The 7,421-nt window shown below is 52.1% G+C and overlaps 1 long non-coding RNA gene across 1 annotated transcript in view; it reads left to right on the top strand.

Moving 5' to 3' along the window:
* Positions 1-221: 221 nt before the first annotated feature.
* The window catches only part of LOC108448940, a 51,605-nt gene continuing 44,405 nt past the window's right edge, over positions 222-7,421 (top strand). The window contains exon 1 of the long non-coding RNA XR_001865036.1: positions 222-375. This is a non-coding gene — a long non-coding RNA (uncharacterized LOC108448940). The remainder of the gene's footprint in view (positions 376-7,421) is intronic.

The raw sequence follows: 7,421 nt of genomic DNA, 5'->3' as shown, positions 1-7,421 counted from the left end.
AGATCGAGCAGGTGGCGGGACGAACGACTAGGCTGAGTGTCCCACCACATCTTCAAGCAGGAGAAGCTAAAAGGTGGCAGAGGAGCCTGGTGAAAGGTGAGGGGTGCTTCAGAAGGGAAGTTAAATCCCTGGGGTCCTGTATTTTGGCTTGGCACCTGTCCGTGCTTTCTTTGTGCTGCCAATGCCTTCATTAATCCCTTTTATTTCTCCTATGCCAGGCAACGCAGCCTGCTCAAAAATTGTGGAGCTGCTCTGCTTCCTTCAGATGGATGGATAATCCTTCCCAACTCCATTGGCAAGGAGGAGTTGCCATGTGAAGAGGAGACAAGTGGCTCCTGCTTGACAAAAACAGAAGAGGCATTTCCATCCTGAAAGGTATCAACTGGAAGGGCTGCCTGGGCTCTCTGACCCAGCTGCAAGTTTGTGTGTCTTGGGGAAAGAGCCTGAAATTTAGGCTGGTTCTGGGAAAAACCCCCATGTGGACTCCTCAGCTCTTCCACATCTCCCTGCTTGGGAACCCCAGGACACGATAGAGGAGGGGAAAAAGAGCATTTTGTGGCTGGCAAAATCTCTGCTCTGATGCTTCCTAGTTCTCCCTGAGGAGCCAGTGTCATGTCATGGATAGATTTGCTGCTGGAAGCTGGAAGAGTGGGACAAAGTTTGAGAAACTCCCCTTGGCTCTTCCCAGCCTTTGTAAAATCGGGATCCACCTCTGCACTGAGGTGGTTCATGATCAGCAGCATCTGGGAATTTACAGGTGACTGGGCTTTGGAGCTGTGAGGTTTTCTGGGCTGCTGTCCTGTGTCCATGTCCTGTCCATGGATGCTCCTGCACACGTATGGTTAGTGGGAATTTGATGGTATTATTGCGGTAATGCGAATCTAATGAAATTATAATGGTAGTGTGAATTTTAGGTGGTCCTAGGAGAGCTGAGACTTAGGCATTTCTTTTTTTTATCTTGAGGCAGCCAGTGAGCCACCATCCTCCTGGGCTGGAACAGCAGCTCAAGGACACGTCAAGTGAAAAAAAAATCTTGTGCTGGAGTAAAGAGTGGGCTAGGTTTGACATGGGCTTTTTTTAAGCAAAACCACTTCAAATGGTGCTTAAAAAAGAAAAAGAGAGAGAAAGACAGATTAACATCTCCTTGCCAGTCTGAAATTATGGACTTTGTGCTGGAGGCCAGGCTCTCAGACCATCCGTTTCTATTTATTGCCCATAGCAATTTCCTCGGCCTTCAGGAGCTTCAGGGTAAACTGAACACTGTAATTACTCTGGAGGTTACCAAGGCACTTTCTCCACGTCCCTGAAAACTCTGGTGAAGTTTCTGCTGTAACTAAAGCTTCTCTTACAAAAGACAGGACAAAAGATGCTTTTAGAGGTGTCCACCACATTTATGTGTGAGGGACAGCTGTGAATTTTGCACCTCAAAGAGAGGCAGGCTGCAATTAAGTCATATCTTTAGGGGGAGCTTTGTATCTCTTTTGCTGCTTTCCTCCCAGCCCTTTATTCCCAGAGTATTCCCATGGGACAGGAGCAGTCTCGCCACACCTCTGGAAGTGTTCCAGTCTGGGTTGGGCGAGGCTTGGAGCAACCTGGGATAGTGGAAGGTGTCCCTGCCCATGGGATCTGATGGGCTTTAAGATCCCTTCCCACTCAAACCATTCTGGCATTCATTGATGCTGAAAACATTTCTGCACCATTGCGGCCATAATTGATTCCTCGCCTGAGCCTGTCAGCCCTGTATTTACCATTTCTGCCAGATTTGGGAGCATCCCACCCTCTGCATGTCATGGAAGAACCCTCGCTGATGGGGAGGAGCAGAGTTTGCCGTAGCTCAGAGCCAGGCAGTGAAAGTGTTTCTTTCATCTGCTCCAGGGCAGGTTTAGGTTGGATAACTGGAAAAACGTTTTCACTGAAAAGGTGGCCAGGCCTTGGAACAGGCTGCCCAGCGTGGAGTCAGCATCTTTGGAAGTGTCCAAAAAATGTCACTCTGTGTTCTGCTCTCCATCGGCAACGCTGCACACGCGGAGCCTGGAGCAGGCCAGGGGCTCGTGACCACCCTGAGGGGCCTTCTGAGAAGGGACTGAGTGTGCCAGGTGGAAATCTGGGAGTGCAGCTGTGTATGGAGACACACAAAAACCAACAATTTTGGAAGCCCTGGCTGCTGAGGGGGCAATCTGAGGGCCTGTGGCTGCAATGCAGGTCAGACCCTGCTGAGTACAGAGAGCACCGATGGCCCAGGGGGTTTTTGGGGAGCATGAGCTGAGTCCAGCTGCCCTTGTCCAAAGCAGAAAAGATGCCTTCATCCTCAGCCAAAGGCAACTGTGTCCCCTGGCTGTCTGGAGGCCTCGTGGAGCTGATAACTTCCCGATACCGGGGCACATCTGCTCTGCTTCAAAGCCTGGGCTGGGCCGACTCCGCAGTCGGGCGCACGTGGGATGAATTAGGGGATGAATTAGTGGGGATGTGTGTGTGCAATTAGGTGCCCAGCATGTCCCTGTAGTGCAGGGTGCAGCTGCCTCTCTGCTGTGCTGCTGCTCCAGAGGGGAAAGTGTGTTTTATGCTTTCTTTTGCAGCTTCTGAGATGTGTTTTGGTGGGGATTCAACACGCCAGGCAGGGAACAAAGTTGATCTAAAGGGGAGGTTGGTGGGGAGGGAGACCATATCTCATTAAAAGTCAGCTGGAAAAAAAAGCTCTCCAGGATTAGGCACACATTTTGCAGAGCAGCTTCTTGTGTTGCTCAGCTTGCTGGAAGCCAAAGCACAGGCAAAGAATTTCCTTCAGCCACGTAAGGAAGGGATGATCCTGTGAAGGTACCCGGAGCTGGGTTCTGCATCTCTGTGAACACCTCAGAGCTCCTTGGAGGCTGATAACTCCATCCTTGACCTCATTAGAAGTTATTTGGGATGATGGAAGGGCAGGAGCCAGCAAGAAGCCTGGTTTAACAGCTTCCCTAAAAATGGTTTCTGGGGCAGGGGTGAGGCATGTGCTCCTGGGCATGAGGGAGGCGGGGAGGGCAGGGCTGCCTCCCTGGGCCACTGTGTCTTGTTCCTGTGGTGCCACAGTGGGAAGACAGCAGGACAAAGCTTCAGATAGTGGTCTGAATGCAAAGGCTGCCATCAGTGCAGATTGAGCAAGGCAGGCTTCAAATAGAGAGGGGGATTCTTGTTTTACTCATTGCTGCAAAACCTTCTCTTCCACTCTCCTGCTGGGATGTGCGCATTCAGCAGCGGGAGATTGGTGACACAGGCTGGCAGGAAATCTCATGGACCGATTTTCTCTACCTCTTTAGATTCCTGTTAAGTTTTATGTCCCCATTCTTTATTCCAGCTCCAGCAGCAGAGTTGAGAGCAGAGGTGCCATCCTGCACTGGTCTGTGCTATGCTTTCCTTCCATGAGTGAGACACTTGGGTTGGAAGAAACCCAAAACACCGTCTCATTCCATGGGCAGGGACACCTTCCACTAGCCCAGGCTCCTCCAAGCCCTGTCCAGCCTGGCCTGGGACACTTCCAGGGGTGAGGAATCCATGGCTTCTCTGGGCACCCTGTGCCAGGGCCTCAGCACCCTCACAGGGAAGAATTTCTTCCCGATATCCCATCTCTCCCTGCCCTCTGGCAGTGGGAAGCCATTCCCTGTGTCCTGTCACTTCAGGCCATTGCCCAAAATCCCTCTCCAGCTCTCCTGGAGCCCCTTTATGCACTGGAAAGGGGCTCTGAGCTCTCCCTGGAGCCTTCCCTTCTCCAGGTGAACACATCCAGTCTCAGCCTGGCTCCAGGGCAGAGGGCCTTCAGCCCTTGGAGCATCTCTGTGGTCCTCATCTTCCTGCTGGAGGCAGGCTCCACTCAGACCCTTGACCTTGGCTGGAAAGAGCCTCCTAGGTTACTGGGCCAATCCTTGGGCTAAATGGGACATGTAGAGATCTAAACCATCGTGGGGCTTGCCGAGTCCTGGGTTGTTGTGTGGGATGTGGATGTGTCAGGGTTAGGGTCTCCTGTGCTGCTGTGGCTCAGCTCCCTTTCCTGGCTGATTTATTTCCTAGGGTTTCAGGCTCCCTTTGAGATCTTTGGGTAGAAAACGTGCCCTTCTGTTACTCATTTCTCGAAAGCATGGAGTTGTGGGCAGGGATTAAGTCGTGCTTAGAAACAGGCAGCACTTCAGTGGAGAGCTGGAGCCATCTGCCCTGCAGACCACATTCCAAGGTCCCCCCACATGCCTCCCGTCCCTGCCTGAGCCAGCCAAAGCAGCAGAGAAGACCCTCCTCGGTGGCCCTCTGCTTCCAGCCCCAGGCACAGGAGAGAAAAATCCCATCATAAACACCCAGCTGGGCAACCAACAGCCCTCTCCCTAAATTAAAAACCCTTAAGCAGTGCCCGACACCCGTCTCCCAGCAATGCAGGGAAAAAGGTGAAGTCGCTAAGGGATGACATTTATACTGAGAGAGAAAAGAAAATGACTCATTCCCCACAGCCCAAGGGCAAATTCAGCGGCTTCTGCATCTCAGACGGCTCTGTTGGTTAACTTGAAAAGGATCCCTTTAAATTCCCATTCCCTTTTTTCACTACAGTGTTTCTCCTCTGCTGATTGAGTCATTTCCTGGAAATCTCGGAGTAAATGCAGCCTTCCTGGCGCTGTGGGTTCAGGACTGTTGTGTGGTGGAGTTGTGTTTTACATGCATTTGGTGGGGTAGGAGATGTTCTTCATCACCCGCCTTGACAAAGGGGTGAAAATGCTGGTGCTCAAATCTGTCTGGGTCATTCCAAGGAGAAATAGGTGCTGTTTGTAACTCTCCCTTTGGGTTTTGGGGTAGGTTTGGTTATTTTATTCGTTATCAAAGCTCTCTGATGGGCTCCGAGGTTTGTTTAGGAGAGTGGGATAGAGGTGGGACGCTATAGTTTTGTCCCGGATGCAACATTTTCAGTTCCATGTAAGAACACCCTTCAAAGGTGACTGGAGCCTCTGCAGCCGTGGAATTCCTGCCTGACTTTTCCATGAAAGCTCACTCACTTGATGGCCAGGTCTGCAGAGGATGTAGCAGCAGCTGTGTTGAAAAACAAGGTTTATTATATTGGATTCGGTAGCAGCTTCCCATTTTGTGGGAAAAAGGAGCAGCGTGCATTTCCTTCCACCGTGCAGAGGAGATGAAGGCTGCTCAAGAACAAACTGGAAACCCCAAACTTTTTGTCTTGACAATGAACTCGCCAAAAGCACTTGGTTTCTGAGGCAGGGGACAGCACAGGATGTTGGGATTTGGGATACAGATGATCCCTCGTGCTGCAGGATTCCCTTTCAAGCTGTCATAGCAGCCACGTGGTGATGAAATGTCTCCAGTTTGCAGATGCCTCCTCCCAGCTGGGGTAAATCAGCCTGGATTCCTCCAAGGCCGTGATGGCTGAGAACAGCTTAGCTCCTGGCTTGTGGTTTGTGTGCTGCTTGCTTTGTAGAGGGAAAAATGGGAAAGAAATATTTTGGAGGGAGAATGTGCTCTGCAACCATGGAGAAACCTCTGTGCCAGGAGTTTTTGTGCTGCTGAATGGGAGCAGAGGACTTTTGGGTGAGGTGCACGCCTCACCCAAGCCATAGGATGCTGGTGGCTGTGCCTCCCACACAGCCCAGCTCATCTTGGTTTAGGTTTAGATTGGATTTTAGGAAAAATTTCTCCATGGAAAGAAGTTATCTGGCCCTGGCACAGCTGTCCAGGGCAGTGGTGGAGTCCCCATCCCTGGTGGGATTTAAAAGCCATGTGGATGTGGCACTTGGGGATGTGGGTTAGTGGTGGGCTTGGCAGTTCTGGGGGAATGGTTGGACTCGATGACTTTGGAGGGCTTTTCCAACCTAAATGATGCCATGATTGATCCCTCATCCTCCTTCGAGCTGCAGGCTGGAGACTCCAGCCCAGCGTGTTGCTTTTGGTGCAGTGCTAATGGGAACTAAGAACAGTGGGAGCCTCTTTAGATTGAAAACCTTCATTTCACAGCCTGCTTGCAGAAACCCCAAACCTCCCAGCCTGTGCTTCCCCTCCTGCTTCTCTGCATCCCTGCCCTCACCTCCCTGCTGAGCGACTCCACTGTAAATCTGTTAAAATATTAACGCAGAAGACTGAAGCCCTGCGCTGAAGAGCCCAGAGAGAGGTTGTTTGTCTGGTGAGAGTTGAATCGATGTCCTGCTGCCTCACCCCGCAGATGGCATCGGCTGCCGGGCAGAGGCAGCCCCCCACAGCTCCTGGGGTCTCTGGATGCTGCAGCAGGCCGTGCCCATCTGCAGCTGGCCAGCTGTTCTGGGGCCACCACGCTGGGAGGAAAGCCCCCGGCCTGGGGTCTGACCCACAGCTGGATGGACAGCCCTTTCTTGCTCTCCTGGGGGAAAGGCAACCTTTCCATGCCTTCCTGATGGCTTTATGGAGCTACGCAGCCCCTCTGGGACCGTACAGTGGGTCCTCCTTCTTGGCCATCCCCCTGTGTCACCCTCTGCTGCTGCAACACCCTCAGTGAGGCCAAGCCTCCTGCTCGTTGTCTCCATTGCCTCATCTCCAGACTTGCAGGTTGGCCTCTGGGCAGCCCCACAGCGATGTGCCATTGGATTTTTTTAGCCCCCAGGTATTTCCAGGCTGTTATCTCCTTTAATCATGACTTGGCTGAGCAAGGCTAGTTGAATCCCATGAATTCCCCCACATAAATCAATTCCTCAAGACCCTGGTTGTTAATCAGCTTGGAGCTTGCTCCAGATTTCAGCCTTTCTGGGAATGGCCTGCTATGAGTTCAATGAAATCCAGGTGCAGCTCCTCTGGAGAGGAAGGATTCCTTCCTTGCTCCACATGCTGGGGTCTGCCTCTTGCCTTGCTCTGTGACACATCCAGGCCAATCCATCCGTCTGTGGAGCAGAGGGATGCTCAGAGGTGGTTCAGAGGGGAAGGGAGGCTCTGCCTTGCACAGCTGAGCAGCAGAAGGCACAGCAAGGCTTTCCCTGGCTGAGGTTGCTGCTTGGAAGTCTTGAAAGCAAGGCCTGGGGCTGCTTTTCTGCACCTAGAGCAGGCTCCCCGGGGAATGGTCCCAGTCCCGAGGCTGCCAGAGCTCCAGGGGCATTTGGACAATGCTCTCAGGGATGCACAGGGTGGGATTGTTGGGCTGGTCTTGATCCTTGTTGGTCCCTTTCAGGTCAGGGTTGCTGTGGTTGGTCAGGCTTAACTTCTGTCTTCAGCTCAGCTAAGCTGGGCTTGTGGCACTGAAGGAGGTGGGAGTCCTAAATTTTTCCTCTTCCTTGGAGAAGAGCAGCCTAACTGAAGCTTCCTAACATCTAATTAATTTCACTGCTTCCCCACAATTAATTATTGGTGGTGCAGAGGGCTGTTAAGCCTTGGAGCAGGGAATAAGCAATGAGTAGGAGCCTCTCTGCTCCCTTCAGCAGGGCATCAGGAGGGGAGCA

Source organism: Corvus brachyrhynchos, unplaced genomic scaffold (assembly GCF_000691975.1).
Source record: "Corvus brachyrhynchos isolate BGI_N302 unplaced genomic scaffold, ASM69197v1 scaffold79, whole genome shotgun sequence".
NCBI lineage: Eukaryota > Metazoa > Chordata > Aves > Passeriformes > Corvidae > Corvus > Corvus brachyrhynchos.
The sequence above is the reverse complement of the archived record's forward strand: the minus strand, read 5'-3'. Positions and strand labels throughout refer to the sequence as shown.